At 41.7% G+C, this 17,411-nt stretch overlaps 1 long non-coding RNA gene across 2 annotated transcripts in view; it reads left to right on the plus strand.

Moving 5' to 3' along the window:
• The first annotated feature begins 3,044 nt into the window (after window positions 1–3,044).
• Window positions 3,045–17,411, plus strand: part of LOC134354805 (uncharacterized) — a 42,179-nt gene continuing 27,812 nt past the window's right edge. The window contains exons 1-2 of one of the 2 annotated variants that reach the window (XR_010019901.1): window positions 3,045–3,250; window positions 3,472–3,586. This is a non-coding gene — a long non-coding RNA (uncharacterized LOC134354805). The remainder of the gene's footprint in view (window positions 3,251–3,471; window positions 3,587–17,411) is intronic. The other variant, XR_010019898.1, reaches the window with a different exon arrangement.

Raw genomic sequence — 17,411 nt, forward strand, 5'->3', positions numbered from 1 at the left:
GTGCAACTGTAACAAAAACCAATTTCCCCCGGGATCAATAAAGTATGACTATGACTATGACTATGACCAGAAGCAGATCCCATGGCACACCAAGTACCCATTTACACGAATCCGATACCAATTTTAATTTATTCTCCCCACATTATCTCATCACCCTTCGGATTCTATCACTAGAGGCAATTCATTGTGGCCAACTATCCTCAGGATGTGGGAGGAAACCAGAGCATCCAAATGAAACCTACTCAGTTACAGAGTAGTCCACACAAATGTAACCCAGGGTCAGGACTGAACCTAGGTTGCTAGATCTGTGAGGCAGCTTCTCTACTGGCTTGCTCCTGTGCTCTGGGAGTTGTTCAGCCAAGGGCCCATCTCTCTCCTCAGGGGGACATAAAAGATTTCAGGCATCATTTCCAGAAAGGTCAGAGGTGCTCATGTAGATGTGCTCAATGGTGGGGAGGGCTTTACCCATGGTAGCCTGGGCCATATCCACTACTTTTTGTCGGATTTTCCATTCCAGGCTGTAATGCAACCAGTTAATATATGCTCCATCACACATGCATATTAAAGTCATGCCAAATCTTCGTAAACATCTAAGGAATTAAGGCGCTGCCTCTAATTCTTTGTAATTGTAGGTAAATGCTGGACACAGGACTGATCTTCAGAAATGATAACACTCAAGAATTTAAAGTTGCTGACACTCTCCACCTCTGATTCCCCCATGAGGACTGGCTCATGGACCTCCGACTTCCTCCTCTTGAAGTCAATAGCCATCTCCTTGGTCTTGCTGATATGAGTGAGAGGTTGCTGTTGATGTACCACGCAGCTAGATTTTCAATCTCCCTCCTATATGCTGATTCCTCACCACCTTTAATTCGGCTGACGATAGTGGTCTCATCAGTAGACATAAATATGGCACTGGAGCTGTGCTGAGCCTCACAGTCATAAGTAAAAAGAGAGTAGAGCAGGGGACTAAGCACACAGCTTTGTGATGCACCTGCGCCAATGGAGACTGTGGAGGCAATGTTGCTAAACTGAACCGACTGGGGTCTGCAAGTGAGGAAATTGATAGTTTTGAGGAGCTGATGGAATTGAAAGCTGACCTGTTAAGAGCATTCTGATGTATGCATGTTTGCTGTCCAGATGTTCCAGGTTTGAGTGAAGAGCCAATGAAATGACATCTGCTGTGGACCTGTTATGCCCATAGGCACATTAGAGCAGATCCAAGTCTTCCAGGAGATGATATGTTTCATCACTGGCCTCTCAAAACACTTTATCACAGTGGATGTAAGTGCTACTGGACAATAGTCATTGAGGTAGGTTACCACGTTCTTCTTACGCACCCGTATAGTTGAAGCCAGCTTGAAGCAGCTGGGAACCTCAGACCGCCAAAGCGCATGGTTAAAGATATCAGTGAACACTCCAGCCAGTTAATCAGCACAGTCTTTAGTTTTAGGCCAGGTACCCCATCTGGGCTGGATGCTTTCCATGGTTTCAGCTTCTCGAAGGATGCTCACACTTTGGCCACAGAGACCGAAATCGCAGGGTCATTGGAATTGTGGGAGTTCATGAAGGCTTCTCCATGTGTTGACGGTCAAAGTCGGCACAAAAGACATTAAGCTCATCTGGGTGCAAAGCCTTGTTATCACCTACATCTGTTGGTTTCACTTTGTAAGTGGTGATAGCATTCAAGCCCTGCCACAGTTGTCCAGCATCCTTCAGTGATTCAAGTCTGGTCTGAATTACCACTTTGCCTGTGAGATGGCTTCCTGGAGGTCGTACTTGGACCTCTTGAATTTTACTTGGTTGCCAGACCTGAGTGCCTCTGATCTGGCCCTCAACAGATTGCGGATCTCATGGTTCATACAAGGCTTTTGGTTAAGGAAGACTGATTGATTTTGTGGGGACAACACTTGGCTACAACTGTTTTTATAATGTCTGTGACAGCAGTGGTGTATTCATTCAGATCCTCTGCGTCCTTGAACATGGCCCAGTCCACTAACTCCGAGCAATCCCACAGCAGCTCTTCTGCCCCCAACGACCACCTCTTTGTTTTCCTCGTCTCAGAAGTTGCAATATTATGAACAAGTCTAAAGTTTAACAGTAGTACAGATATTGTTGAAAGTGAAATCTATAGTTGAAATAAACAAAATAATTATCAATTCTTTTCTGAATTATGACCATAAAGTATTTGACTTTTATCTAGGCTGTACTGATTAAAGTAATAACGCGCCTTTATTAAAATGGCAACTTTCTTTATCACAATTACGAAGTGAAGTAGGGGACATTTATACCATAACATCCATGATTATATTCACATGGAAACACAGTTCATGACAATAGCCTAGTATTCCATTCTTTTAAAGATTGGCGCATTCAGGTACAATAAACCTACGTTGCATGCTGAATCATATCTCACCCACCCCCCATCCCAGCTTTGCCACGGAGTTAACAAAATCGCATTTTCTTGTTTTGATATTCGGCTCGTTGACAGACCGCCCAGAGTTGAAATGCTGCCACAGAATGGAGTTCATTTGGGGACAGCGTTGCTGCAATTCAAGTTGAATACTGATGAATGTGGTATTTATTGCTCAAAGAAATAAAATGGAGCTGGTTTTAATCGCTACAATCCTGACTAAACTTTGACGAAAATCATTTTAATTATGAAGTTCGAAGCGCACACACTCACTCACTCACTCACTCTTCTAAATCACAGGTACTTAAAGAATTGAACAGCTGTGTTTCAGATCAGTATTGCGGTAAATTCCAAATACAGTATTTGAGAATCTACTCCCAAAGAACACAATACTTTAAAATTTGAAACGCCTACAAACTGTTAAAACAAAGAAATACACAACGAACGATAGATCATGACAAAACTTTTTCCCCAGAAGTTTTAGCTCATGTATCTTAAAAATATCACTCAATTACACCACTTTGAATTCTCCTTCCTGAAGTAAATAAAACAATAAAGTACTAATTTAACTAAATGTGCCATTACCGCCACCATTTCCACTTAATCCGGGTTATCTGAGTACGAATACAATTTCAGAGTAAATTTCCTTATTAGGCTGCGTTTCCAAGAAAATTCCAGTCGAAATCTCTGTATCTGCCGAGATTCTTGACTGTTCCTCCACTACAGACTCGACCTCGAAAGGCTTAACCTAACGGAAACCCGAACTCTCGGGGACTCTGTTCCGGTGAATTCTGAATTGGCGAGTTTTATATATATTTAAGCTGACGTGTTTCGAAGGTACACATTTCCAACAAAGCCGGAAAAATCAGCGTGCTTGGATAAAAGGAAATGCAAAGTTTACCTAATATGAGAAGTATTTGCATTTACTTTAGCTTTGCTTTCTAGGAAAATGGATGTGTAAGGGCTCGGTATCTTAAATTAGTCTGAGATGCTTCGAATGTTGTGCAACGTACATCGTTGATATAGAACTTTCACATTTATCTATTTTCTTTTACCAGAAGAACCAATGGAGTTTCCTGGAGGTGAAGGTAAATTGACAAAAAGTTGGTGCTCTTGACGAAGCAACTTCATTCCGTGGACAACTGATTGGAATATTCTGATGCTACAGTAACAGTTCGTCTTTCTATTTCATTTTGTGCGATTTAACTAACTCTATAAGTTGATTAAAATCTTGGATAGATTCACAATTTCTTTTAAATTAAAATGTGTTTCTTTATCAGCATTCATAAAAATGTTAATGAGCGAGACTTCAAAAGAAGGATTCTACAAAATGGTCCAGACTTGTTGGATATAACGGTGGCTCCACTAGACTGAATTGGGGCAGCACATATGCTGAATTACTCTTGTAGATAGGTTGAGGACATTCACAAGAGCAGGAAAGCCACTACATTTCATTCCAGTGAATGACGTGTCACCTACTCAGGTGACTATCCGATGCACCCCCCACCCCCATCCTCTGTTGGAGTTGTGGAAGCCTATTTGCAGAATCACTCTGTCCCATGTGATTTTACAAACTACCCATTTGACTGGGGTAAAACTGAATCTGTACATTATCATTCCTGTTATGACTTCTGTGCCTGGCCCTGACCCAGACTGGGCAGGGAGAAGCTAATCAAGATTCCAGAGCAGCACAATGCAGAACCCCACAAAACTGATGAATCTGTGTAACATTGCTACTAATATAATAACAGATTATTAAAAAAATCAGAAGAATTGTATGATAATAGGATTAGATGGTAAGTGTGACAAATTATAATGAATTAACATGCTTTGGTGCAACCTTTGTACTATCTTATAATCTTGCCTGGCTTTCAACTATTAATTAACTGAAAATCCAATTTATGTGTAAATAGTTCTAATCTTGGTTATGAAAACAGCTCACCACAGTGCTGCTGTCCCCCCCCCCCGCCATCTCTACATGTTGATTGAACCTGCTTATAGTTTCTCTATAAAATTTCTCCCAGTTGCTTTCCTTTTCTAACTTCTCTTTTCATAATGTAAAAGAATCATGCTTTTGACAATTGATTTATGCAAACCCTCTCTTGTAAAATTAGTCAGCTCCATCGTGGGTACTAGCCTCTGTAGTATCCAAGACTTCTTCAAAGAGCGGTGCCTCAGAAAAGTGGTGTCCATTACTAAGGAAGTCCTTTACCCAGGGCTGCCCTCTTCTCATTGATACCGTCAGGAAGCCTGAAGGCGCACACTCCGCAATTCAGGAACAGCTTCTTCCCCTCTGCCATCTGATTTTTTAAAATGGACATCGAACCCATGAACACTACCTCACTTTTCTTTATTATTTCTGGTTTTGCACTACTATATTTAATTTAACTATTTAGTATATATATATACTTGCTGTAATTCATTTTTTAATTTTTCTGTATTTTATCATCTATTGCATTGTGCTGCTGCCGCTAAGTTAATGAATTTTACGACATATGCTGGTGATATTAAACTTGATTCTGAGTCTTTGTTACTGTCCCCTTTATTCAGTAATAGAAACATAGAAAATAGGTGCAGGAGTAGGCCATTCGGCCCTTCGAGCCTGCACTGCCATTCAGTACGATCATGGCTGATCATCCAACTCAGAACCCTGTACCTGCCTTCTCTCCATACCTCCTGATCCCGTTAGCCACAAGGGCCATATCTAACTCCCTCTCATATATAACTCCCTCCTAAATTCGTTAGGCACTATTAATTTTCACTGAAGGGTTGTCGTGGTGGAGAAGATAGTCAAAACTGCCCAACACATCACCAGCACTAGTCTACCCACCATCAAGGACATGTATACAGAAAGGTGCCAGAATAGGGCCAGTAACAGTTTGAAGGATCCCACCCACCCACCCCTGCTCATGGACTGTTTGCCCTCCTCCCATCAGCGATGAAACTACATAGCATCCATGCCAGGACCACCAGACTCAAAAACAATTACTTTCTCCCAGCAGTAAGGCTGATTAACACCTCCATCCACTAACCCACCCTCCACATCTCCCACCACCATGACTTTATCATTTCCAGTCAGTCACCTTGTGTCCAGCAAAGCTTTATAGACACACAATCTATATATACAAGTTATGTATTTATATTTAATTGTGTTTTTGTACTGCAGCAGTTCTGGAGTAACAATTATTTCATTCTCCTTTACACTTGTGTACTGGAAATGACATTAAGCAATTTTGAATTTCTGAACTTGCTTGGAGACGTTGTTCCAACTCAAAGGATAGCCTGTAAGCAGTCAGACTGTGGATAAAACAGACAGCACATATTTCTAGGGTTAACCCCACTTGAGGAATAAACTTATTTTCTTTCTTTAATTTGTAGCATTCCAGCTCTCTGCAGCTCAAGAGATGTGAATGTCATCAATTTTTAAAAGTTGTTTTAAACAAGTCCCTATGTCTTATATAGCAAGTTGATGTTTGTAAATCACATCTTCCTGAAGGTGTGGCCCTTAGCCAATTAACCAAACCACATTATTTTTTTTTAAATTATGATTGCTTATGATAGGACAAATCTCAGAGTTGTGTTTTGTATACATACTTTGATAATAAATGTATGTTTACTGTATAGGAAAAAACATACAACAATTCTGTTGGCTAAATGTATTCTAAGAGCTACTAATAGATGCTTAATAAAACAAACTGTTAACAAGTCATAAAATGGTTATTACATCCAGAATTAGAATTAGATTTATTATCACTGACTTGTAAAACATGACATTTGTTGTTTTGCTGCAGCAGTACAGTGCAAAGACAAAAAATTGCTATAAATTACAGAAATGAATAAATAGTGCCCCCCCAAAAAAGTAATAATGAGATAGGGTTCATGGTGCATTCAGAAATGCAGAGGGAAGAAACTGTTTCTGGTTTAATAAGTATGGGCCTTCAAGCTCCTGTACTTCCGTCTTGATGGTCAGAATGAGATGACATTGCGGCTGGTGAGAGTTCTTAGTGATGGATGAGGAGGGGTGTCTGTTTTCTCGGCTTCCCCTTCCTGAAGTTCACTATCAATTTCTGGAGGCTGCAATAGATATCCAACTGATTAGGGGACAAGCCAATCACTGGAATGAAGTGGAGTGTTATTCCAGCTCTTTCCAGCTCGAGAGATGTGAATGTCACCAATTCATCCTGAATAGTACTTCAGCATAATACATCCAGGGTTTAACTGCCTGAATTCAGTCTAGTGGAGTGCCAGGTTGTTGTCGTGACATCACTCAACCTGCCAACTATCTTATACCTGCATGCCTGCTTGTTGCCATCTGAGATTCTACCCACAACAGTGGTACCATTGGCAAATTTATAGATGGCATTTGAGCTATGCCTAATCACTCAGTCATGAACGTAGAGAGAGTAGAATAGTGGGCCAAGGTTCACTGGTGTTGATTGTCAGTGAGGAGCAGATCAGAATCAGAATCAGGTTTATTACCACCGGCATGTGTCATGAAAATTGTTAACTTAGCGGCAGCAGTTGAGAAAAATTTCAGGTGCTCAAAAGCCGAGTGAAAAGCTGGTGCGATTGTGTCTGCTGTAGACCTTTTGTGACGGTAGGTGAACTGCAGCAGGTCTGGGTCCTTGCTCAGGCTGTTAATTACAGCCATGACCAACCATGTTATTGCAGCGGATGTGAGTGCTATTGGGCAATACTCTTTGAGGTAGCTCACCCTGCTTTTCTTAGCCACTGATATGACTGGTGCCCGTTTGAAGCAGGTGAGAAAAGCAGTGAGGGGTTGAAGATGTTCCTGAATGCTCCAGCCGCTGAACATCTATCCATCATTAATGTTACGATCTCAGCAGTACAGCTCATGATATAATACGTCAGTCTCTGCATATCAGGGGTTCCCAACCTGGGGTCCACGGACCTCTTGCTTAATGGTTTTGGTCCATGACATAATAAAAGATTGAGAACCCCTGTTATAAATAGAGGGAAACTCTACAAAATACGGCAAGTCTGCTCAATTACAAATAACATTCTTGGGTAAATTCAAAGTTCAAAATAAATTTATTATCAAAGTGCGCATGTGTTAACATTAATTTTCTTGCAGGTATTCACAGTAGAACAAAGAGATACAATGGAATCAATGAAAAACTACACCGAAACATGGTTGGAACAGCATTGTGGGCCGAAGGGCCTGTAATGTGCTGTAAATTTCTATGTTCTCTATGTTATGTTCAAACAAAGGCTGACAATCAATGTGCAAAGGACACGTTGTGCAAATACAAAAATAGATAAATAAATACTGAGAACGTGAGTTGTAACTTTAAGAGAGCTAAGTGTGAATGCAGGAAAACTGAACTCTTGGCACAAAGAATGAGCTGAAATCCTCGGCGATGTTTCAGCAATAAAGATTGTCATTTCAAAGTGGAGAATGAAGCCACAGCATTCCTGTTAAAAGACAGACAAATAATGGAACAATCAGAAATGAGAGGAGGCAGTTATTGTTTGGGGGAGGAAACTGGAGTAGGGGTAAGTGGATGGTGGATAGTCAGCTATGGTGGGAGGAAGGATCACAAGAGGCTGCAGAGGGTTGTAGGTTCAGCCATCTCCATCATGCATACAACCCTCCCCACCACGAAGAACAACTTCAAGAGCTGGTGCTTCAAGTAGGTGGCTCCATCATTAAAAAAACCCCTCACCATCTAGGACATGCTTTTTCCATATTACAACCATCAGGAGGAGAAACAGGGAGCTGAAGAGCAGCAGTCAGTGCTTTACGAACAGCTTCTCCCTTTCCGAGCAGTGGGTGCACCCATGAACATTACCTCCTCATTTATCGTTTACACTACTTAATTTGTAAACTTGTAACGTTAATGTCTTGCACTGTACTGTAGGCACAAAACAACACATTTCGTGATATACTGTATGCGTCAGTGACAATAAACCTGCTTCTGTTTCTAAGTCCGCTTTCTTGTTGTACGAGGGGTGATTGCTAAGTTCGTGGCCTAAGGTAGAAGGAGTCCATTTTAGAAAACCTAGCACATTTATTTTTCAACATAGTCCCCTCCTACATGTACACACTTAGTCCAGCGGTCGTGGAGCATACAGATCCCTTCTTTGTAGAAGTGGTCCACAGCAGGGGTGATTGATAAGTTGGTGGCCTAAGGTAGAAGGAGATGAGTTATTAACTTCAAACTAGTTGAACTGCACGTGCATGTAACGAGAGTGTCTTGGACCTCCAGGTGGTCCACAGCAGGGGTGATTAATAAGTTTGTGGCCTTAGGTAGAAGGAGATGAGTTACACAGCTCTTGTTAAATGCACGTGCAGTTGAACTCTTTGAGTGAAAATGCAGAAAGTTTGAAGTTAATAACTCATCTTCTTTTACCTTAGGCCACGAACTTATCAATCACCCCCCCAGCACCCCCCCTCCGTATATCTGTATGACTCTATGAAACCCAGTACTTCACTTCTGCAAGTGCCTTTTCCCAAGATAATGTCTGATAAAGTCATACCACCTTTATATTGACTGTTAGATTATCTGGAGTGATAAAAGGCACTTCAATCAGCTAAATGTAAAGCTTCCACCACAGTTCGGTTTCCATGACACCTAACATGCTTATACGGTTTCACAAGAGGCACTTGCCTTTTACAGTTATTCTCTGTTCTCAGCTTCCTCCCACACAAGAAAATGACACTGTTGTGAGATTTAGGGAGCTGCTCAACATAGAGAACAGCAATTTCAAGTGCCATTATAACATTATTTTGTTAAGGTAAAATGGGAACAAAGCACAATGCAATGGATATTTCTTTTAGGCTTGTGTTATTTAATAGGTGGAAGGTAACTTGCACTTTGAGCAGAAAAGCATTTTACATTTATTCAATCTTTTCCAACTGATGGCGTGGTGTAAAAAATATTCAGAGTTACATGTATGTACTTAGGGCAGCAGCACGGACACATAGCATTATGTAAGGATCATTTAGAAGGATAACAAACTACACACACTTTAGAAAATAAAACACAATTAGAACAAAAAATGTAGTGCCAAGTGGTCAAAATGTTCATACTGCTGCTAAACTGGAGTGACTAGGGATGTGCCAGTTGGTTCAAGGATCAAATGATTGAAGGGAAGGGGCTGTTCTTGAACCTGGTGTGTGGGACTTCAGGCTTCTGCACCTCCTGTCCATTGATTGCTGCAAAAAGATGGCATGGCCCAGATGGTGGGGCTCCTTGATGATAGATGGTGCCTTCCTGAGGCAGGGCCTCCTACTGAGGGGAGGGTTGTGCCCGTAATGTATTTGCCAGAGTCCACTACTCTCTGCAGCTTCTTACATTCTTGCACGTTTGAATTGCCATCCCAGACCATAATGCAACAAGTCTGGATACTTTCAACAGTACACCTGTAGAAGTTTTTAAAAATGCTCGATGATAAACCAAACCTGGACCCTTTCCTTGTGAATGCATCTATATACAGTACTGGGCCCAGGGCAGCTTATCCAATATGTTAACAGCTAGGAACTTAGAGTTGCTGATTCATTCCACTGTCAATTCCCCAACGCACCCGTCCATTGCGCAGTGGTTAGTCAGCAGCTCATCCCACTGTGGTCCCTTATCATTGCGGCCAAATGCTGTGTGCTATGAATTTTACACAGTTTGCCTAGCTAACAGGGTTTGTTAAATCTTGTGCAGTACAATGAGAAAAAAAATGATTAATTGTCATGCTGTGAAGTAGAATGTGGTCATAATGTGGTAGAACTAAGCTTTGGAAAAGCCAGAAGTGAATATAACCAACACACATCAAAGTTGCTGGTGAACGCAGCAGGCCAGGCAGCATCTCTAGGAAGAGGTGCAGTCGACGTTTCAGGCCGAGACCCTTCGTCAAGACTTCCTTCAGTTAGCTTGGCCTGCTGCGTTCACCAGCAACTTTTATGTGTGTTGCTTGAATTTCTAGCATCTGCAGAATTCCTGTTGTAAGTGAGTATAACACTTGATTATTAATATTTGCTATACATGGCTAAATTCAGATTGCAATCACTTCCAATTAAAAAAAAATCACTATTAAAAATAAACTGATATATTATGAAACACAGATACTTTTAAAAAAACCTTATTCTTTTCTTCCACAAGTAAAATTTCCATTCAGGGAAATAGTCTTACAGATCCTGTAGCACATAATCTGGTTCAGGATTGATGAACAGGTGTGAATGCTGGGAATTTACAGTAATTTTGTGGAGTCCAGCAGCGGAGCGTGGTTGAGAAATTGCCAGTGGAGCCTTGCCAGCAAGTTCAGGACTTTGCATGGGAATCCTGAACTTCCTGGCACTCATATTGAGAAAGGCACTGCCAGCCATTCTCAGCAGCCCTTTTCATCTATATTGTGGAGCACAGCATGAGCATGTTGTTTTGTTCAGGTTCCTTTGTACTATGCTATACAAATTTGCTAAAGGAACATTGTAAGTATACAAAAACTTTGACCTCAATAACCAAGGAAACAAATACAATTAAGATTTAAAGTACCAGAGCAGAACTTAAAAGAGGAACTGAACCCATTTTCAATGAAGAAAGTGTGTATTCGGGCCACAACTCAACAGAATAATGTAAATTTGGGTGTAGGCTATAATCATTTTGGTATTACAATTAAACAGAGGTTACTTGACAGCTCAACTCACTGTGGCTCTTCACTGCTGCAGCCAAATGTGTGCTATGAATTGCATACAGGTTTGGCCAGCTAACAAGCTCTTTCAGATTTTGTGTTAGTATTGTGCAATGAGAAAGAATTGATTAATAGTCTTCATAAGTAGAGACTGCCCATGGTAGGGTTTTACAGTAGTGATTTAGTTCAATCAGAAACCAGAATTTTCAATCTTAACAAAGGAAACTATGAATGTCTGATGGATAGATAAGTTGCGATAGATAAGGAAACAACATAAGAAGATTTGACAATAGATACCCAATACCGTAATTTAAAGAAACAATACATGATTTGTAACAAATATACATTTCTTTAGAAGGGCAGAATGGGAAATTCAATTTACGGTTTAATCCTCGTGTTAGAATCTTTGGTTCAAGTGTTTTCAGTGAGAAGAAGCTGAGGCTAGGTTAATGTTTTGTCAAGTTCTGTTTCTTTCGTTACTAGTGGCTAGTTAGAACATTGAGAATGAATCCTGAGGCAGTGGTGTAATCCTCTTGCAAGATGTGGGAGATTGAGAAGACCTCCAGTGTCGCAACTGCAAAATCTGCAAGTGAATCGGGTGCAGCTCTTAAAGGCTCTCTTAGGGAACTGGAGCTGGAGAAAGGTGATCTACAGATCATTTGGGAAAAAGGCGAGTTGATGGATAAGAGCTACAGTCACACCTAAGTTGCAGGAGGCTGGGTGACTGTCAGGAAAGGGAAGGGAACAGGCAGACAATCCAGAGTATCTCAGTGGCCATTCCCCTCAGTAAAAAGTATACTGCTTTGGATCTGGCTGGGAGAGATGTCCTGCTGGTGGAAAGACAGAGCAGCCAGGTCTCTGGTTATGAGACTGGCTCGATAGATCAGATGGGAAAGGGGGAGAAGAGGAGAGAGATGGTGATAAGGGATTTAATAGTTAGGGGTAATTATTGTTAATTACAATAATTGTGTGGATGTGAAAGAGACTTTCAAATGGCAAGTTGCCTCCCAGGTGCCAGAGTCAGGGACATTTCAGATTGGGTCCATAGCATTCTATATGGGGAATGAGAGCAGTCAGATGTTGTGGTACATATTCGTGACACTTCTCACGCTCTTAAACTTTTTGATGATTTTAAGTTCCCTGGCCCCCACCGCTTTATTTTCACCATGGATGTCCAGTCCTTATATACTTCCATCCCCCATCAGGATGGTCTCAAAGCTCTACGCTTCTTTTTGGATTCCAGACCTAATCAGTTCCCCTCTACCACCACTCTGCTCCGTCTAGTGGAATTAGTCCTTACTCTTAATAATTTCTCCTTTGGCTCCTCCCACTTCCTCCAAACTAAAGGTGTAGCTATGGGCACCTGTATGGGTCCTAGCTATGCCTGCCTTTTTATTGGCTTTGTGGAACAATCTATGTTCTGTGCCTATTCTGGTATCTGTCCCCCACTTTTCCTTCGCTACATCGATGACTGCATTGGCGCTGCTTCCTGCACGCATGCAGAACTCGTTGACTTTATTAACTTTGTCTCCAACTTTCACCCTGCCCTCAAGTTTACCTGGTCCATTTCTGACACCTCCCTCCCCTTTCTAGATCTTTCTGTCTCTGTCTCTGGAGACAGCTTATCCACTGATGTCTACTATAAGCCTACTGACTCTCACAGCTATCTGGACTATTCCTCTTCTCACCCTGTCTCTTGCAAAAACGCCATCCCCTTCTCGCAATTCCTCCGTCTCCGCCACATCTGCTCTCAGGATGAGGCTTTTCATTCTAGGACGAGGGAGATGTCTTCCTTTTTTAAAGAAAGGGGCTTCCCTTCCTCCACTATCAACTCTGCTCTTAAACGCATCTCCCCCATTTCACATACATCTGCTCTCACTCCATCCTCCTGCCACCCCACAAGGAATAGGATTCCCCTGGTCCTCACCTACCACCCCACCAGCCTCCGGGTCCAACATATTATTCTCCGTAACTTCCGCCACCTCCAACGGGATCCCACCACTAAGCACATCTTTCCCTCCCCCCCGCTGCATTCCGCAGGGATCACTCCCTACGCAACTCCCTTGTCCATTCGTCCCCCCCATCCCTCCCCACTGATCTCCCTCCTGGCACTTCTCCGTGTAAGCGGAACAAGTGCTACACATGCCCTTACACTTCCTCCCTTACCACCATTCAGGGCCCCAAACAGTCCTTCCAGGTGAGGCAACACTTCACCTGTGAGTCGACTGGGGTGATATACTGCGTCCGGTGCTCCCGATGTGGCCTTTTATATATTGGCGAGACCCGACGCAGACTGGGTGACCGCTTTGCTGAACATCTACGCTCTGTCCGCCAGAGAAAGCAGGATCTCCCAGTGGCCACACATTTTAATTCCACATCCCATTCCCATTCTGACTTGTCTATCCACGGCCTCCTCTACTGTAAAGATGAAGCCACACTCAGGTTGGAGGAACAACACCTTATATTCCATCTGGGTAGCCTCCAACCTGATGGCATGAACATCGACTTCTCTAACTTCCGCTAAGGCCCCACCTCCCCCTCGTACCTCATCTGTTACTTATTTTTATGCACACATTCTTTCTCTCACTCTCCTTTTTCTCCCTCTGTCCCTCTGAATATACCCCTTGCCCATCCTCTGGGTCCCCCCCCCTTGTCTTTCTTCCCGGACCTCCTGTCCCATGATCCTCTCATATCCCCTTTGCCAATCACCTGTCCAGCTCTTGGCTCCATCCCTCCCCCTCCTGTCTTCTCCTATCATTTTGGATCTCCCCCTCCCCCTCCAACTTTCAAATCCCTTACTCACTCTTCCTTCAGTTAGTCCTGACGAAGGGTCTCGGCCTGAAACGTCGACTGCACCGCTTCCTACAGATGCTGCCTGGCCTGCTGCGTTTACCAGCAACTTTGATGTGTGTTGCTTGAATTTGCAGCATCTGCAGAATTCCTGTTGTTTGTAGTACATATTGGTAGGAAAGGGGATGAGGTGCTGAAGAGTAAATATAGAGAGCTGATAGGAAGCTAAAAAGCAGGGCGCCAAAGGTGGTGATCTCTGGATTGCAGCCAGTGCCTTGTACAGTGAGGATAAGAAAAGAATGGCATGGCAGATGAATGTCTGGCTGAAGAATTGGTGCAGGGAGAGGTGTTTCAGATTTGTGGTTCATGGGGATCTCTTCTGGGTAAGTTATGACCTGTATAAAAGGGAGCGGTTGCACCTGATCTAAAGGGAGGCCAATATCCTTGTGGGCAGGTTTGCTAGACCTCTTGGGAAGGGTTTAAACTAGGTTGGCAGGATGACAGGAACCAATGTGATAGGTCAAAGGATGAAACAGCTGGTGTAAAGATGTATGCAACATGTGGAGAGACTTTGAGGAAGGATAGGCCATGGGTAGGGCATAATTGCAGTCAGTTGAATGGGTTGAAATTATCTACTGCAATGAGAGAAGTAGGGTTATGAACTTAGTGTGTGGATCATTACATTGTACTACAACGTTGTGGCCATTACTGAGGCTTGGCTGTCACAAGGACAGGAATGGCTGCTGAATGTTTGGGGATATAGATGTTTCAAAAGGGACAGAAGGAAGTTAACAGTGGTAGGACAGTGGCAATGCTAATCAGGGATAGTACCACAGCTGCAGAAAGGGATGTCATCATGGAGGCATTGTCTACAGAGTCAATGTGGGTGGAAGTCAGAAATGGGAATGGAGCAGAATTTATTTTGGGTATTTAGAATACTCTATTTTGAGTATTCTATAGATCTCCAAAAGCCACCAGTTCACTGGGGCAAATTTTGGAAAGGTGCAAAAGTAACAGGGTTGTTGTTATAGGTGACTTCAACTTCTCTAATATTGATTGGCACTTCCTCAGTGCCAAAGGTTTAGATGGGGTAGAATTTGTTAGGTGTGTCCAGGAAGGAGTCCTGACCCAATATGTGGACAGGCTGATGGAGAAGAGGCCATAACAGGTCCACTACTAGCCAATGTACCTGGTCAGATGATAGACCTCTTGGCAAGTGAGTATTTCAGAGACAGTGACCGCAACTCCCTGACCTTTACCATAGCCTTGGCCAGGGATAGGAGCAGATGGATTTAATTGGGGGAGAGTGAATTCTGATTTATGAATTATGAAGCAGGAACTTGGAAGCATAAATTGGGAACTGATGGAAACATACAACAGAAATGTGGAGGTTGTTTAGGGAGCATTCACATGGTGTTCTGGATAGGTTTGTCATCTAGAGAAAGGGCACGAATGGTAGGTGAAGAAACCATAGTTGACAAAAGAAATGGAACATCTAGTCATAACTTAAGGCATAGGAAGCAAGGATTTAGGCCTGGAATAAGGAGAAAAATTCTTTACGTTGTGAATGATAAATCTTTTAAATTTCCTATCACAGATGGCTGTAGATTTTCAGATATTTGGTATGTTCAAGGGCAAGGTTATTTAGATAATAAGGAATTGGAGGATATTGGGAGGAATCGAGAAGGTGATAAGTCATGATCATATTGAATAGCAAAGTCATGAAGCCTACTCCCCTCTTCATAGTACTTATGTGGATATGTTCCATAAATGCTTTTGTACAGGAGTCAATTGAACTTGAACCAGCATTAATGGTTTTATTGCAATAAAGCAACTGCATTAAATTAATTATTGCCAAGTGTACTGTCCAAAGACCATGCTGCGAAGTTTTAATTCCTGACTGTAAATTTAATAGGGTTTCTGTATTGGTAGAGTTGAGGATTGGCTAAAGGACTGAACTAAGTATTTCAGGCTTTCATGATTTCCAAGCTCTTTATTCCATAGAAGATATTAACAATAGATTTATTTTTGCAATACCATGTTGAATTACCAGGTGAACGAGTTGTTTTTGGGGTACTGCAAGTCGGTGCCTTTATTGATGCTTGCTGTATAATTGAGTGCTCGGTGGAGGGCGCTGATGCTTTATTTGCTCGTGGGGGTGGGGGGGGGGTGTCGTTGCCTTGTTGCTGCTTGTGCACGGGAGGGGGGAGCTAGGGGGGGGCTTTAGGGTTCTAACATTTAACTGTCATTCATTCTTTGGGGCACTCCTCTGTTTTCGTGGATGTTTGCGAAGAAAAGGAATTTCAGGATGTATACTGTATACATTTCTCTGACATTAAATGTTCCGATTGAAACTTACTGAAATTGCACAATCTGCTTGTACATAAATAGAAATATGGCATCTGATGTGTACTCTGGATTGCCACAGCCAGTTCTGTTTTGGCTGAGGTGAAATGTGTTCTGTTGCATTCCATAGAGCTTTCACATTCTCAGCTATCCTGGCAGCTTTCATTTCATTGAATTTAATTGTAAAAGAATAACTTTTACATGCAAGTGTTATTAACTTAATAAAATACTGTTGAATAGACTTAACATATCTCTCAAGGTATTACTTTTACTGATGTTAATTTGAAATTGCAACTTGTAAGAGAATCATGGGCATTATGTAGAATTATGTAGAATTTCCAAGGGTTGGTATGGAATGCCACAGAGACTAATCAGATTAAATACATATGCATTTTTAATATTGAAAGCTTTCTTAAATTGTAAAAATTACTGCGAATGTTGGAACTGCTTGTTCAAATAGGATGTTGTTTTCAATTATTAGCAGTAGAATCTCTTCACAGTATAAGCATATATAAACCTGTTAAAATTGATGTTAGTTCTGATATAGTTTTTATTGATGGCGACGTACACAAAAGGCTGAAGGAACTCAGCAGGTCAGGCAACATCTATGGAAATGAGTAAACAGACAATGTTTCGAGCTGAGAGCCCCTTCTTCAGACCCTTTTCCAGCATCTGCAGACTTTGGTGTTTATAATTTTTGTTGATTATTGCTAGCAAGTCCATATCTAGTTACCATCCTTAATTCTCAGAATTACTAGCTGGCCAAGTGATCTTAGTGTGCATTTACAGGAAGAGTTAATTACGTCTCTATGAATCTGAATATATGCAAAATTCCATGTAGAGGGTGAACTATTCTTCCCTGAACAGATAAGTTTTTATGGAAATCCAGTAGTTTCACAGTAAATATTCCTTAAGTGAGCATTTGATTATATACTTATTGACTTAAATGAGTTTAAATTGCCTTGTTGTCTATTTGAACCCATCCTGGTCTTTGGATTACAAGTCCAGCACCATATGTGATCAGATCATTCAGGATGAGCATAACTCTTTACAACATTACGAGTTGTAATGGTAGAATATTGGTAGAAGAGGGTTTTGTTTAATTGGAATCAGAATCAGGTTTAATGTCATCAGCATATGTCATAGAATTTATTAACAGTGACAGTAGTACAATGCAATACATGATCAATATAGGAAAAATAAATGAATTTCAGTAGATATA

This window comes from Mobula hypostoma, chromosome 1, assembly GCF_963921235.1.
Source record: "Mobula hypostoma chromosome 1, sMobHyp1.1, whole genome shotgun sequence".
NCBI classification, from domain to species: Eukaryota; Metazoa; Chordata; class Chondrichthyes; order Myliobatiformes; family Myliobatidae; genus Mobula; species Mobula hypostoma.